This window comes from Schistocerca piceifrons, chromosome 11, assembly GCF_021461385.2.
Source record: "Schistocerca piceifrons isolate TAMUIC-IGC-003096 chromosome 11, iqSchPice1.1, whole genome shotgun sequence".
NCBI classification, from domain to species: domain Eukaryota; kingdom Metazoa; phylum Arthropoda; class Insecta; order Orthoptera; family Acrididae; genus Schistocerca; species Schistocerca piceifrons.
Window position 1 is genome coordinate 91369265 of NC_060148.1, and position 17920 is coordinate 91387184.

The following is a 17920-nucleotide window of genomic DNA, read 5'->3' on the forward strand; positions in this document are numbered from 1 at the left end:
CACCATACCGGTACAACAAGTAACTATGTTGAGACGAGATAAATCAGAGAAGCAAGATACGTTAACGAGAGAGTCAGTCTCAGTCTACGAGAAATTAGGAGTAACAAAGAGGTTTCTGGCGATATGTAGGTCATTTGAATGCTCAAAGTGTAGTTCTGTAGGACCAACAAATATAATTACTAAAATTTTAGAGAAACTTGTAAAGCAATTACATCTGCCTAGCAAGGATACGTCCACGAAACTGACGTAAAACATTTTTTTACTTTTTTTTCTTAATTTGGTGAAACTGATATGCTTTTCGCGGATTTGTTACTAGTCATTTCGGAAATATGACGTATTTTTGTAAGAGAATGAGCTTTTTCGAACTACTATGTAATTCATTAACCTATATTATACTAAGGTAAGCACTGACATAAAGAATCAATCATCCTTTGCCATCCTAAAGTGGTATATACAGTGATTACAATCGCATCGATCTGTTAAAATTGTTCTATGTTAAAAGATCACTTCAGAAATTGAATTTTGGGTGTGATATGAACAAAGGCGAATTGTAAGCAAACAAGGAATACTAATGTCAAGAGGCCGATACGTGAAGCTCTGTCAACGTTGGGGCCCATCAAGTAAGTTGCATAGTAACCACGCCAACAGCTCTCCCACCACAGCTCATTGTACCTCTGGTACCTTTTGTACGAATTTATCAGATTTACATAACAAAAGTGAGTCCAACATTAAAGTAATTATCTGATATAGTGTTACCACCACAAAAAATATTAATGGTGTTTTCGGTAGAACTCTGTGGATGCTATTCAGAACTGTCATCAGAACTGTTCTACGAATTCTGTTTTCGTAGAGAAAGTGAATATCAGATTAAAACAATTATCGCATAAACTATTATCTCCACAAAAATGTTGTTAACATTTCCAATACAACTCTTTGGGTGCTATCCGGAACTGCCAACAGGGCTGTTATACTAATTTATTTTTTTCCAGACTGACAAATAATTTTTTACTATACCAAAATTTTGCCGAGTTATTGTTTTGTTCCCGAAATTCTGCGCAACTGTTCGTGTTTTGAGCAAGGAACTCTAGAACTATTGCATACATATCAAGAAGTATGAAAAAAATGTATATTTCTCGTAAAAGGAGTTCAAACTTCACGGGAAATCCTCATAAGCATTCCTTATTAAATGCAGTTACTTCATAAACAATGACCTGCACAAAATATGTTACTAGCATTTTCGATGTAACTCCTACAATGCTACCCAGAGGTGTCATCAGATATGTTCTACGAATAGATATATTTTTTTCTTGTAGAGTAAGTGAGCCCCACAATTACTCAATTGTCTTACATACTATTATCACCACAAAAAAATGTTATTATGATTGACGATAGAAAATATGGGCTGATATAGAGAACTGTTCATCAAAACTGTTGTACGAATTTATTTTTTTTGTGGAGAAAGTGGGCCTAACATTAAAGAAATTATCGTATAAACTATCGTCGCCACAAAAAGATTTTATTACGATTTTTGATAGAACTCTTGGTGTTACGTTCAGAACTGTCCTCAAAACTGTTGTAAGAAATTACTTTTTGCGAAAATTAACAAAGAAATGTTTCGATACGAAACTTTTTTCGAGTTCTTCGCTAAACTCTGCAGGACTATTCAAATTTTGCGCAAAGAACTATCGAACTATGGCATATCCATCAAGAACTCTGAAAAAAATATACGTTTCTGAAAAAAGGGGTAACAACTGCACAGTAAGCAAAAAGATCTTCTCCTTAAGTTGCAATTATCTTGTAAGCTATTAGCTGCACAAAAAAGTGTTGTTAGGGTTTTCTACAGAACTCTTGGAGTTTTGTTCCGAACTGTCCTCAGAACTGTTGTAAGAATTTACATTTTGCGGATATTGACAAAGAATGTTTTCGATACGAAAATTTTTTCTAGTATTGTTGTTTTCTTAGTTAAATTCTGCAGAACTATCCAAATTTTGTACAAAGAACTCTAGAACTATGGCACGTCTATCAAGAACTATGAAAAAAATGTAACTTTCAAGAAAAATGGGTGCTAACTTCACACGACTCCCTTCAAACCACAACGATCGGATAAGCTTGTGTGCTCCCTCATGCATTCAGTGAATTTCTTAAGGGGCTCTCCACAGGTCCAGTACTATTGTCAGTGTATTAACAATGCGCCAATATACAGACCGTCTGAAGGTGAGAGTTGGCGTGTTGTCAGTGCTGGTAATATTGACTGATCAGTATTCATGGGCCCAAAAATATTCTCCGTTTTGACAACACTTGCTGTTAAGTTACTTTTAATGTTTCGCGAAACAGCTGCGGACGCCTGTGTGTATCACAGAACTACTGTTTACATTTGCACCTCTTTCAGCCGTGAAACAAAGTGGGGAGATAGGTAGAGAAATGAAAAGACAATTAATGTAGCAGTTTATTGAATGGTACAGGAGTAATTCTTGTCTATGGAATCAAAAATGACCAGATTCCTACGGTAGGAGCAAAATACTTGATGGAAACCAGCAGGTATTAGCCATTGTCACGCATTTAACCATGTTTTTCCATTGTTCTCTTGCGTTGCATCAGTTGTGTGGTATAACTTGCGATCGATTCCTGTACAATTGTGTGTTCTGTGTGTGACTTAGAGCACTATCTACCTGCAATCGTTAACGGCAAACCTGTCCATAATACGACCATCACAGGACTTTAAACTCATTTGTGACGAAAGATGCAAATTGATGGAAAACCTATTCAACACTCTCCTGTAGGCAAGCAAAGATGGGTGCTAAGTCATCTATTTCTCTGTCACATCTTGGACATAAATCATGTCTTCAATTTCATATAGGTGCAGAGCGACTGTTACTATACTTTTCATATTCGTTTTATGCAAAATGCAAGCCTGTGGATAATTGGGGAAAGGGGTTTTTAGTGTCACAGAGATACTGAAGGAATTTAACTGGCGGACTGTTGAAGACAACCCGGGAAAGTGTGTTAACAAAGTTTCAAGAACCGGCTTTAAATGATACTCTACAGATGTACTGCAACCGCCTATGTATTACTCACATAGGGATTGTGAGGATAAGATCACAGTAATTACTGCACGTACAGAGGCATTCAAACAATCATTCTTCCTGCGCTCCATACGTGATTGGAACAGGACGAATCAGTAATCTAGGGATAATGTCCAAGATTGCAAATATGCTAGGTTTGAGAATTATACGACTAGCGAATATTTTTTAAAATTTTAGATCTACACGTTCAACGCTGCATTTTGAACCACAACTTTTCACTTACTGTTAGACATTTCACTTACTGTTAGGTATTTGGCAACATCGTTGGGGCAATGTATCTATGTTGTTCTCGTGTGTGAACTAACTGATCTACACATCTTTGATCATTTAATTGGTACTCGTTTTTTGTCTCATCGCTTCTTCTTCTTAAGTTGCCAATCCTAAGACTGATTTGCAGCAGCTCTCCATTCAGTGCGATTGTCGGCCAGCCTCTTCAATTCCGTGAAACTTCCGCATCCTAGGTCCTGCATTATCTGGCTTATGTACTTTCTTCTAGGTCTGCCTCTTGCCCTTTTGCCCTCCACAAGGCCTTCCGTTATAGTGTGGAGAAGACTTTCATGTCTCAGAATGTGTCCCATCCATATATCTCTCCTCTTCTTGACCGTCTTCCAAAGAACTGGAACTTCCTCCGCTCTCTGCAGGACTTCTTCATTTGTCATCCTGGCCGTCCATGGAATTTTTAACATCCTTCGCAGACACCACATTTCGAATCCTTCAATCCTTCTTCTTTCGTCCTCTCCAAGTGTCCAGGTTTCGCTGCCGTAGAGAAGCACATTCCCAACAAAGGTCTTTATTAACCGCTTCCTTAACGACAGACTTATCATGTTAGATGTGAGGAGTCCTTTCCTTTTATAGAATGCAATCTTTGCCTGATTTATTCTACTTATTACATCTTTCCTACTACGACCATCTGATGTTATTCTGCTTCCTAAGTAGACAAAGTCTTGTATTTCTTTCAGCTTCTCTCCGTTCAGCCTTATATTCGTAATTACTTGATTATTTTGTTTGCTTGCAACAAAGATTTTTGTTTTTGACTTATTAATTTTCATGTTGTACCGTGTAGCAAGAGTGTTTTCCATTTCCTCCAACACTACTTGTAATTCTTCCTCATTTTCCGCTAGGACAGCAATGTCATCCGCAAAACGCAGTATATCAACTATTTTTCCCTGGATCCTGATTCCATTAGCTTGTCCTAACTTTTCTCTGACCTCGTCTATTGCTTTCTGTGTGTACATATTAAAGAGGACAGGGGAGACTGCACATCCCTGTCTCACACCCTGTTTAATTTTTGCTTGTTGTTGATGTTCCCCACATCTCACTATTGCCACCTCTTCTTTGTATATGTTCCATATCGTTCTCCTGTCCTTGTACTTAGCTCCAGTTTCCCTCAATATCTGGAATAGTTTTTTCCATTCAACCTTATCAAAGGCTTTTTCGAGGTCAATAAATGCTATGTAGGTGTCCTTTCCTTTTTCCATTCTTTTTTCTATTATGAGCCTTAGGGCCATAATGGCTTCTCGCGTACCTCTCCCTCTTCTAAAGCCAAACTGGTCTTCTGTGAGCATGCATTCCACGTTCCCTTCAATTCTTCTGTGGAGGATGGTCGTCAAAATTTTTGATGCATGTGATGTTAGGCTGAGGGTTCTGTATTGTGCACACGATTTTGCTGGCATTTTCTTTGGTAATGGAACAATAATACACTTTTTGAAGTCCTCAGGCAGCTCTCCAGTATCATATATTTGGCAGATTAATTTATACAATTTATCTTTTATTTCTGTTCCAGCTGCTTTGATGATTTCTGCAGGCAATGAGTCAATTCCTGGTGCTTTTCCGTGCTTAAATGCCTGTAGTGCCTGATCAAATTCAGACCTTAGTATGTTGTCTCCTACTTCACCTTTATCTACTTCGTCCTCACTTTCAATCATGTCATCTTGTACGTTGCCTCCATATAATTTCTCTAGGTATTCCTTCCACGTAAGTGCTATATCTTCATGATTATACACCATCTTATTATCCTCTCTTATTAGGGCATTGCATCTAATCCTTTGTCCTCCTGAGAAGAAGCGTTTCACTGTTTTGTATGCTAATTCAAGGTTTCCTTTCTTCAGAAGGTCTTCTACTTCTTTGCATCTGTCTTCAAGGAATCTTTCTTTTACTTGCTTCAACTTCCTGTTGATTTTGTTCCTAAGCACTCGGTATGCCGTTTTCCCTTCTTCCGTTTCATTATTTTTGAGCTTCCTTCTTTCCTCAAACATAAGTATTATTTCATCAGTTATCCACTCCTTCCTCTTTTCAGGTTTTTGTTTTCCAATTATCTCTTCAGCTGCTTTTATTAGGCCATCCCTCATATTTTCCCAATGTTGTTCTACATTCTCTATAGGATGCTGTTGTATTAGATCCTTAGCCCTTTCTTGGAACTCCTTCTGCGTCTCACGGTTTCCAAGCTTCCCTATATCCAGTTTTCCATTTCCTATTTTCTTCCTTATGCATTTGAACTTGAGTCGGCATTCCGCAACAACCATGTTGTGATCACTCACAATATCAGGGCTTACGTATGCTCTAGAGTCTTTTAGTTGATTTCTAAATCTATTTTTGACTAGAATGTAATCAATTTGTTATCGTTCTCTATCCCCTGGTGACTTCCAGGTGTATCTTCTACGGGGGTGATGTTGAAAACACGTGTTCGATATTATCAGTTGATTCCTGTTACAAAATTCTATAAGTCGGTCTCCTCTATCATTCCTCTTACCAAGGCCATAGCGTCCAACAGCTGGCTGTACCTCTTTATCTCCTACCATTGCGTTCCAGTCTCCCACGATTATGAAATTTGTTTCTCCTTTGATTCCTCTCAAGGCTCCATTTAACTCTTCATATACAGCTTCAACTTCCTCATCCTCCTGGTTTGTGGTAGGCATATAGACCTGTATCACAACCGTCTCTGTAGGTTTGGTATCCAGACTGACAAGTATTATCCTTCCTCCATATTGTATATATCCCTTCACTCTCTGCCCCAATTTTCGACTCATAACTACTCCAACCCCACCTGCTCCAGGTCCATCTTCTATCGTTCCTGTGTGAATTATCCTGTACTCATCACTCCAGAAATCTCCGCAGTTAGGCCATCTCATTTCAGACACTCCTAGTATATCCAACTTCATTTTCTTCATTTCTTGCTTAAGGTTTTCGAGCTTCCCCATCTGCAGTAAGGTGCGGTCGTTCCACGTTCCAATTCTACTATAGCTCTTTTTATTTCCTTTCTTCCTATGAACTGTTGAAACGAGATCTCTGGTAGTCCCCTCCCAGAGATCCGAATGAGGGGCTATTACTCCGGATTGCATTTTTACTAGAGCTTGTTTCATATTCATATTATGGTTGCTGATACTTGAGAAATCTAATTAGATCTTTAATGAAGTGGTTTCTCCTTGCCTTCTTCATCCTATGCCGTTGGCCATCATGTGGCTCTTCCGCCTTTAGGGACAGTTTCCCATCCCAAGGACAAGAGGGTGCCCTGCCTCTACCTGCTCATCCGCCCCCCTAGGAGGCCGTTGCGCTTGGTAGAGGGTGTCTCCTTATTCCGGGAGATACTCGGTCGCCATATCCTCGTTAGTGGTAACAGGTGGCTGCAACTCGTGAAGGTGAGGTTGGCATTTGTATGGAGAGGCTGTTTGAGACGCATCACATACCTTACACCCCTCTCATCGCTTAATAATGGAGAAAAGAAAGCGTGTGTTAATGTTAGCCTGCGAAAAGAATTTAAAAAATTTTGAAATTTTGCGAATGACAGTAATAATGAACATCTCTATTGCACACTATGTGCTGGAGAATTTGTTATTGGATATAAGGGGAACGTTGATATTAAAGACATTTGATTCAGTTGAGTTTATTTCTTGTTTCAAGTATGAGGAACACATGGTCTTGAGTAGGGGGTAGACTGTAAGTGCCTAAAATAAACCTGATGTAAGTATTACACCATGTATTAATCCGCGTTTTCTTGATCTCATTGAATTTCGTTCCATGTGAAGAGGAAGCTAATCTGTGACTAGTACAGTCAAGTACGATCATAAGGAGACGTTGTATGCTGTGTTACACGCACATAGACTGAGCGATAATGCAAGGCAACAGTTCTACCAACGGATTGAACTTGGACAGCACTGGCCAGCCAGCGGTCCAACTAGCCTGCAATGATGTAGGTAGTTGTTCAGACGTAAAAAGAAACGTGCAAAGAAACAATTCGAATGTCATTTGATTTTTAAAGAGAGTGATATAATATTCGGAAAATCTCCAGCACTACGCCCCACTTCTTAGGTGACCAGAGTATCATAAAATGCTCTCGTTCTCACCTGACACAGTACTCTAATTACAAACAACAGTGATGAAAATTTTTAACTTCGACTGCTGCCACACCTGTACTCTTGCATCCCACCTGCTCTCCAACTCCACACTCTCCACACCCTTGCCCAAGGTGGCTTCCGCCAACTCCCCCTTCCTGATGATGTCCTCGTTCCTTCCATATACCCCTCCTATCAGCTCTAATCTTCCCTTTCCTTCCTTCCCCCTTTTCCTCCAGGGCTCCCTCTCTCCTTCCTCACCTTCTCTTCTCCCTCCCCCTGCTCTCTCCCAGTTCTGCCTCTTCCTCCCCTCCCAGGCTTCCACACCCGACCCTCACCTCTCCCCTCCCCTCACCCTTCCTTTCTGCTGTTGGCTTCTTCCCCCATCTTTTCCCACTACCCGTCCCCTGCACCCAGTATCAGCCCCCCCCCATCTCATTAGTGTATTCAGTGTGATGGAGATCGTCACCAATGTGCTACAGTGTTCTCTTCGTCTAAGTGCGTCAGTTTTCTCCTTCAGTGTGCTCCTCCGTTTGCATGTGAAACTGTTTTTCTATGTTTGTGTGCACTGCTGAACTTGCTTGTACAACCAGTGTCTGCATTTCATTTCTTATTATGTCTCCTGTTTTTACCATTCATGTATATCTGTTTTTCTGTCTCCATGTTTACTATCTGTTTTCTGTTGGCCGAAGAGTGGCGTATGTAGGCCACTGCCACCCTGCTTCGTACAAGGCATGTAATTACAATAAAGAAAAAAATTAACTTCAATGGGGTTATTCTTCTGAGTGATCTGTGGGTAACGCAAAAGCTTACTACAGGGATTTCGTCGTACTGTTGAATACTGAAGCCATTGAAGGAATTAATTACAATCAGTCATCTGGTAATCCTCCCTTGTCTGAGTCCGAGAAATACATTTCAGTTCTGGAAGGGTGAGCTGCTATGTTGATAACGACAGCATCCACACAGCCAACCAGGAGCCGCATTTTCTCCTCCAACCTCATGACCTGCCGTTCTATATCCCACAAGCGTTTGGTAGCGACATGCGAAAAATCTGCAGCTGTTAGTTACAGTACATCTGGCAGCCTAACAGTCTTGTTACTTCTCAGGCCAAATCCTGTAAATTTGTAACTTGACTCCTGATCAGTTCTGTTGGCAGCATATTGTAATGGTACAGTGGCTGTCAGAGGCACAAACCGCTGTTCTTGATCTGAGTTACATGACAACTAATACAAGAAGAAAATTATACATATAAAGGCGATAAGAAAGGGGGACTTAAAAAAAGAGTAAGGAGAGCTAATGGAGGTAAAAATACACTGACGTGGAGACATTCATGGGGGTACAATTAAAAAAGTAGACATAAAATTAAAAAAACATATATGTCGATTTGTAGAGCACAAAAAAGACACTGAAGTCTCACGCACAGGTTAAAAGTTGGCAACAGTATTAAAAACACTACAGAACAAGACGTTTTAATTCCACACACAACGAAGAATAAAACTGCCAGGAGGGAGCAGCCGAGGGAGAGGATTGAGAGCATAGAAAAGCAGGGGAGAGCAAGGTGCAGCAGGGAAGAGGCGGGATGAAAAGGCAAGGGGAATCAAGGCGTGCACCAAGAGACGGGAGACAGATGGGGCAGGTGATGAAGAGGGAAAACATGGCAGGAGGGAGTGCAGAGACACTGAAGGGGAGCACAGGTGAGGGAGGGGGTGTAGGAGGGGAAAGCCACTAAGGAGAAGGGGGGAGGAGAGGGAGCCCTGAGGAGAAGGCAGGAGGAAGGTGAGGTTAGGGCTGGAAGGGTAAACGTCTGGGTGAAGCACATCATGCAGGGGGGGGGGATGCTGGAAGTTGCGTTGGGAAAGGAAGTGGAGGGTGTGGAGATGGCGAGAGGGTGAGACACAAGGGTAAAGGTGCAGCAATTACCTCGGGGTGGAGAGGAAGGGAGACACCAGGGGGTGAGGGGGATCAAGGTGGTGGACAACATACAGGGCTCGGATGTGTTCAAGGAAAACGAGAAAGTGGGGGATGGGGTCATGGAGGATGCACGTGGAGGATGGAAGGCAGAAGGTTGATACAGAAGGCGAGAGAGTGCATGGCGTTTGATGATTTGGAGGGCTTTATAGTACCTGGGAGGGGCAGAACTCCAAGCAATGCTGGCATAACAAAGATGTGACAGATCAAGAATTTGTTGGTGTGAAGGACGGTGGAAGGATGCAGGCCCAATGTCCAGCTGGACAGGAGTTTCAGGAGGTGGAGTCTGTTGTGAGCTTTGTGTTGGATGGTAAGGAGATGGGGACTCCAGGTGACATGGCGGTCGAGGGGGAGGCCAAGGTATTTGATGGTAGGAGTGAGGCCATAAATCGTGAGGTAGAAATCATGGAGACAGGAGGAGCAGGTGGTGCGGCCTATGAATGATCGCCTCGGTCTTCGAGGGGTTGACACAGAGGAACCACCGGTTGCACCAAGTGGTGAATTAGCCAAGGTGGTTTTGGAGGGTACGTTGACACCATTGAAGGGAAGGGCTAGGAAGGCGGTGTCATCAGCAAATAGGAGGAGGTGAACAAGCGAGGGAGGTGTGTGCATATTAGCAGTGTACAGGAGATGGAGGAGATGGGAAAGGATGCAGTCTTGGGGCACGCTGGCAGAGGGACAGAAAGTGGGGGTTGGAATTGTGGATAGTGACATAGGAGGGAAGACAAGAGAGGAAGGAAACAGTGAGATGGATGAAGTTGATGGGGAGAGCATAGGTCTGGAATTTGAAGAGGAGTCCAGGATGCCAGACACGGTCGTAGGCATTCTGGAAGTCAGGGGAGACAAAGATAGTGGAGCGACAGGAGTTAAGTTGTAGGGAAAGAAGATTGGTTAGCTTAAGTAGCTGGTTGTCAGCTGAGAAGGAAGGCCAGAAACCACACTGGGTAAGGGGAAGGAGATGGTGTTGGTTAAGATGGTCGTTGAATACGATGGGAGAGGATGGTCTCAAGGACCTTACTGGATACGGAGGTGAGGCAGATGGTACGATACAAAGAAGTATCAGAGGGGTGTTTGTTGGGTTTAAGTAACAACAGGACACAGGAAGTCTTCCACAGGTTGGGGTAAAGTAAAGTGGAAGACATGGTAGCAAGGACAGAAAGGATGGATGGGTGGGATTCCTTGAGAGGGGGGTAGGTGACACCATCATGACCAGGCAGACTCTGTAAGCATATGCATGAAGAAGGTAGGGCCAGAGGAGTTGTAAATACGGTGGGCTGAGTGGATTTCCAGAGCAGGGTGGGCGTTCAGTTCCGCCAACACCTCAGCCTCCATGGCCACAGGGCTGAGTTTTGTGATCATGGCGGTGAGCGTTGGCAGACAATGAGGGTGTTGAGGCTGACAAGGAGAAGGGGATGTAAGGAAAGGGGTGAGGGACGCAGGGAAGGTACCAGAGGAGTTCAGTATGGAAGGAATTGATGAGAACAGAGTCTGTGAGTGATAAGTTGGGTAATAGGCACACTGGGGATGTATGTCTGGATTTCAAGAGTGAGGGTGCGGGCATCGTGGAATTTTGGATCAGTATTGGCCAGGATGAAGGTACACAGGGAGGGGGCTGGAGAGGTGGGAGGTGTGGTGGTATCCATGGCGCTGTCAGAGGGAAGTGGGGTGGGTGGTAGGTTTTGGAGGAGGGGTTGAGGAGATGTCGCCAATTGGAAGGTTTTTTGGCAGATGTGGCCTGGGAGGAGGGATGAGGCACTGGATATATGGGGAGGTGGTGGATGGCAGGACCTTCTTGTGAGGCGGTTGCACCGGCTAAGAGGGTGGGACACTCTATGGTGGTGACTGTAGCAGCGAGGGAAGCATGCGTAGTTGTACGGGGGTGGGTGGGGAATGGGGAAAGTCGTCTCGGTGGGCGACAGGAGTGGGAGGGAGGGCAGGACCAGGAGCAGGAGCAAGGGCTGGAGCAGGGGCAGGGGTAGGGGAAGGAGTGATATACAGGTGGGCATACGGGGAAGAGGAGGAGATAGAAGTGGAGGAGACTGTGAGTAGGGGAAGTGTATGAGACAGGTTAATCCCAGAGGAAGCACTCCACGATGTTAAAGTGGAGGCAGGTGAAGGGGAGGTATAGATGACGGTGGTAGAGGGGGTGTCTATGATCGCAGGCGGTGCCCACAGGCGACAGGAGTCACCGAAGTATGAAAGGAACTGAAACGGGAGGCAGTGGCGAGCACTGGGCGGCAGTGAGCACCGGGAGACAGCGACCTGGCGGCAGCAGCGGCAAGCACCGGGAGGCGGCGAGCAGGTCGCGACGACGGCGGCGGCGGCGAAGGCGACAGCAGCATCAGCAGCGAGCACCTGGGAGACGGCGACGACGGCAACCAGGCGGCGGTGAACACCGGGTAGCGAGGCGGCGGGCAGCAGCGACGGCGGGCAGACGGACGAAAAGACGACAGCAGTGGCTGGAGCTCTTCCAAATCCACGAGACGCCCTAAGTGTGGCCCAGGCAGTGCAATTCCTCGATTCGGAACTGAGGGGATCCAACCCTCAAATGTGTGTAACGAATTTGACGTTCCAGCCTATATGTAGCTTATACGGTGATTAATGCGTGTAAGTCTGAAAATAATTACCTTTGCAGGTCACAAGAAAATACATTTTATTGAATAATTTTCTCAACGAAACTTAGAACTACAAATGAAGCTTATTTCACATGTTTCCCTCGATAGTCACAAATACCTAAATGAAAATTTATTCACCTCGCGCAACCAACTGCGCTTAGTCTGCAGTGCAATGAAATGGCAGCTGCCTCAACTAGCCATGTTAGCGATCGTCCGCAGGCAGCTGGTCTGCATCACCGCATTTTGTGGAGCAGAACCAGGTGGTGAGGGACTTCAAGGTGGTGTCGAAAGCCTCATGCCTGCCATCTGCTGGTGGCAGTGAGCACTGCTAGCCACTGCCTGCTGCTCCTTGACTCTCGTGTCACCTCTGTGTACTACGTGCACCCGGGAAAAATGCAATCCTCCACGTAACAACCAGGCCCAGAGAGCAGCATTGGGGATCGCCACTTTTTTCCGTGTATGCTTTCTTCTACATTTTTCACAACAATGCATTTCAAGACAAAAGCCTGAGAAATGTATATAATGCAAATTCTTTTCTTTCCTGTTCAAGGCAAGCGTTATTTTTATTAGTGAAAACAGAACTCCACCCAAACAGGCTATGAAGGCTCTACAGTAACGACCGTCACTGTATCATCCTCAGTGCAGAGGTGTCACTGGATGCGGATACACAGGGACATGTGGTCAGCTCACCGCTCTCCGAGCTGTATGTGAGCTTTTTTTTTTGTATCCCGCTTCAATTGATTTGGTAGTCATACAAAGCAGCTGTTGTAGGAAACCGTTGCTGCAGGTACCACTGTGGATGTGCAAGCAATCTTCAGAGTTCTTGAGCGTTGAATCCCCTCACTTCCAAGTGAGAAGATTGCAGTGCCTGGGCTGCACTCACAGTAGAATCAACACATTGGGAGGAGCCCCCTGCTGCTGCTGCTGCTGTCGACATCTGTGTGCCAGCTGTCGCTGCCGTTCCCCACCATCGCTGACGCCGATAAAGCTACTGCTGCCGCCATTGCTGCAGTCCTTCACTGCCGCCACTGTCCTCGCTGCTGCCGCCGTTGCTCCTAACTGTAGCCATCGCCGTCAGCACAGTCACCATCTTCACCTCTCCCCCCCACTTCCACACTACCACCATGTCCCACCCTACAACCATCATTTTCACTTCCCCCTCAGCTGCTCAGCTGCCCCAGCCACGACCAGCTCTTCTGCAGACCACATCCCTTCCCTCCATGTCCACCCCACTCCTGTGCGATTTTCGGCTGTCACTTCCCCTGCTTCTCCCTCACCCTTAGTTGTCACCCCATCGCCATCTTCAGACTTACCACCACTCACTGCACCACCGACGACAGGCTCCCAGGCAGCACAGATATCTGCCCACCACTCCACGGTTTCTACCACACTCACCCTCGACACCTGCTGCATCACCCACCCCTCAGGTAGGACCTGCCCCAACACCTCCCACTTCAATCCATCCCCCAGCCCCCTTCCCACCCTGTCCTGTCCAAGAAACCAACTAAACGCCCTAATGTTGTTCCTGCATCCACCCTCTCCACAAGGAAAACCCCAGATCCCCAAGACACCGCCATCCCCGTGGATGTGACCTCGGCACCCACCCCTACAACCCCTTCCACCTACATCTTTGTCCTCTCCAATCCTGACCATCAATTCCTTGACACTCGCACCATCTCCCTGGCAATCCATAAATACTTCCCCAATTTCCCTGCCTCCATTCTGATTCCTTGAAAATACTTGGTCCTCATTAAATCCCCCAATGCTTCCTTCCACTCCAATCTCCTCTCCAAAATCCCATGTATCCAATTTTGCCCACGATCACCATTACCCCCTACCACAACCCATCCTCTCCCTGACAGACTCAACCTCCGCAACGTCTGCTGACCTTAAGTGCTGTGATCATGAAGCTTAGCCCCATGACCACAGGGGCTGTGGTGTTGTCGGAAATAAATTCTCATCCCGACATTGAAATCTGATTGGCCCTTCGCATCTTTAATGATGCCGAGCTGACCTACCTGCTGCACCTATTCACAGACTCCTCCTCCTCCATCGACCACCTCCTTACACCTTACAGAGGGACAGCTAATCTATAATAGACATCACAAAGTTGACACCTCCCGCCCCCCCCCAATCCTACTGCTGCCAATGATATGTAAAGTATAATGACCATTTCACTACTGCCTGCAGGATCCCCTACCTGTCCCGAGTGCAAAAATTCCGATTTCCTGTAGAATTGCCCCAACCTCGTCTCTCCCCCCTCCTATAATAACTGTAATGAACACCACCCTACCTACTCCTCTAAATGTAAAGTGAAACCTCCTCCCATCACCCCAGAGCTCATGAAGGAGTCTACCCCATCAATGATCCCATCCCCCCACCAACTCACTCTGCCCTCCTCCTACTGCAGAGGACAACATCCACTTCATCACCATTGTCCTCCAAAATATCCACCCCTTTCAACACCCCCACACACTTTCCCAAATCGCCCTCATTGTCTGTTCCATCTTCCGACTCAGCACCTATGACACCTACTCGCATAACAATGCGCACTTCACCTTCATCCCTCTCACAAACCTCATCTAAATCTCCCCTACCTAGGCGAGACAACATCACAGTATCCTTCACCATAAGATCCGCTCTCTACCCACCCACAAACACCTCTTCCATCATACCCTCGATCGATACATGAGGCCTTCATTCTAAATGAACCCTTCCTGCAACCCCGCATCTCCATCACACCAGCGCCTTATACCCTCTACCACACTGATAACCCATACCACCAGGCTCGTGACGGGGTTGCTCTTGGCCACCACAAGCACGTCCCTGTTTGACCCAACCTCTCCTCAATAATCCTGCGAAGCATCTCACCCTCAGTCTCTTCTTCCCCACCCTTACCATCACATCTGCCCTTGTACCCTCCGCCCCCGCTCCGTATGATTCCTGGCCCACATTCGCCACAGCTATGTGATTGCTATAGACTTCAATATCCACCACCCTCCAGGGAGACATCCTCCCCCAACACAACAGACTAAAATCCAACACAACCTCATTGAGCGCATCACCATGGATGTTCTAGACCTAATTGGCAAAGACCATGCCCCCATACTCCTCACCATCTCCGATGGTCGCCATCCTCGCCCCGTTCCTCACCCTGACATTCCTCCTAAATTTGTCCACGATTACTCCCACAACAACTGGGATGCCTACCAGGACTCCATAAACACCCAGGACTAACGCCATGACCCTACCCTCCAATCTCCTGATGATATGTTTCCGACTGCTGTCTTCCTCCACCAGACATTGTCTGATGCTGTAGCCACCCATATCCCTACCAAAGCCATAAATCATCAACGCCCAGCCCTAACCCTACATGCTGTCCTTCTCCTTCGTGAATCCCGTCACCTCTACCACTCCTTTCTCTACACTCGCGACCAGGACTTACTCACCTGCCACTGGAAATTACGAGACATCCACCACATGCTTACTGTGAAGAAATTTCATTCCTGGTGACAGACATGCACACAACGTAACACAACTCTCCCATTTAAGTCTTCCAAGTATTTGTCTGCTTTCCATAGCCTTACTTGAAACCGCTCTACCCCGTAGTACACTCTCCTCCTTCATGACTGTCCCTTTCCTGATAACATCAGTAAGTCCAACCACTTTACCTCCCACCTATACAATGCCTTTTCCATTGCAGATGATCCCCAGTTTGATTATTCCCTCTTCCCCAGCATCATCAAACATATGGATATCTCTGCTCCTACCCTTGCTCCTAGCTTCCAGTACTTGGGCCACACACCTTCATCAGAACTTAACACTACATTCAGTACACAGGACATCAGCCTCACACCCTGCACTAAACACAACACCACACCCGGCCACGACTGCGTTACCTGCTGTCATCTCAAACACTGCCCTCCCTCTTTCCTTGCAGTCCTTTCTCTCTGCTACAATGTAATCCTTCCACTGGCTTCTACCCTGACCTATGCGAAACCTCCTGTATCCTGATGTTCTCCAAATCCAACAAGCCTCCATCTGATGCCTCTTCCTATCGCCCTATATGTCTCACCTCGGTGTTCAGCAAGCTCTTGGAATCCATCCTTACCCAGTGCATCCATAACCATCTCAACCGACACCACCTCCTCCCCAGCACCCAATGTGGCTTTCAACTATCCTTATTTGCCGATGACCAACTCCTACACCTCATTCATTTCCTCTCCCTCCAGCTTAACTGCCATCGCTCTGCCATTTTTGTTTCCCTAAACCTCGAAAAGGCCTACGGCCGCTATAGCATCCTGGTCTCCTGTTTAAACTCCAGACCTACACCTCTCCTATCAACTATGTCCATCTAATTGTCCCCTTCTTCTCCCACTGCCCCTCCTACATTGCCATCCAAAATGCCGATTCCGACACCATCTACCCCTCTGCAGGGTACCCAAGGGCTCTGTCCTCTCCCCTGTCGTCTACCTCCTGTACACAGCAGATATGCCCCAATCCCCCCTTCAGTCCACCTCCTGCAGTATGCCGATGTCACCACCTACCTTGTCCTTGCTCCTACCCATCAACAGTTCCAACACCTTCTCAAGGATCACCTTGACTCTTTTGCCACATAGTGTAACCAGTGGTTGCTCAAAATCAATCCATCCAAGACCCAGGCAATAATCGTAGGTCAAATCACTCACTCCTTTCGGCTCCTTGATTTTTCCCTTACCATCTGCACCCAACCTGTCTACCTCTGCCCCACCTACCTTGGACTCACCATTGACCGTCACCTCACCTGAATCCCTCATCTCAGCTCTATCCAGTCCAAAGCCCACAGCCACTATGTCTCCTTAAACTCCTCTCTGGCCGGGCATGAGGGTTGAACCACTCTACCATCCTCCACAACTACAAATCCTTAGTCCATCCCATCCTCTGTTATGCCAGTCCAGTCCTGGAAACGCCCCCCCCCCCCCCACAAATTCTATAAGTCCCTTCCCATCCTCAAGCGCCATGTGCTCTGCCTCACCTTCCATATATGTTGCCCATTCCCCATGCGGATCCTCTATGACCTGATCCCTTTCCCCCATCTGCACCTTTTCCTCAAACATATCCAAGACCTACACCTCCCGCCGACTTGATCCCCCCCATCCCTTGGTTAGTCCTCTCCAAACCCTGCCTGCTTTCATACCTTCACTGTTGTGTCCCTCTACCCTCCACCTCTACACCCTTCATTTCCTTTCCCAAGGTTGCTTGCATCAACTCGGCCTCCCTGGTGAAGCATTCTCTCCCCCCATTAATGCCTCCTTTCAACTCTGATTCTCCCCTCCCTTTCCCTCCCCCTGCCCTGTTCTTCTTCTGGGCTCCCTCTTCCCACTTCCATCCTGTTTTTTCTCCACTTACCCTCGCTTTGACTCCTTTCTCTTCCCTGAGTCCTTTTTCTTTCTGCTTCCCCCGGATCCCCACTCCTTCTTGCATCTGCCCTACGCCCTTTTCTGTGTCGTCTCCTTCCATCGGCTCCCCCCTTTTTCTGGTTTATCCTCTCCTTCCCCCTTTCTTTCCTCCTCATCTGTCGGCTTCCCCCCCCCCCCCCCGGCCCACGCATCTACCTTTGTACTCTTAGTCTTAGTGCAGTGTTTCCATAATTGTTCAGTGTTGTGCATCCCCCTAGTTAAGTGTTGTGAACAGAAACCAGACTGTCACCATGTTTTTTAATTGTACCTGTCTAACTACATCATGTTTAAATCAGCATCACCCACCCTTACTTTTTATACTTTCTTCGCATCTTTTCACCATATACGTTTTAAGCAGTCACCATTTTATCATCTGTTTTTTTTACTTTTCTGTAGGCTGCAGAGCGGCGTATTACACTGCTGCCAACCCGGCCACCCTCTGGGGGGAAATGAAGCCAATAAAATAAAAAAAAGTAATCTTCGAACTG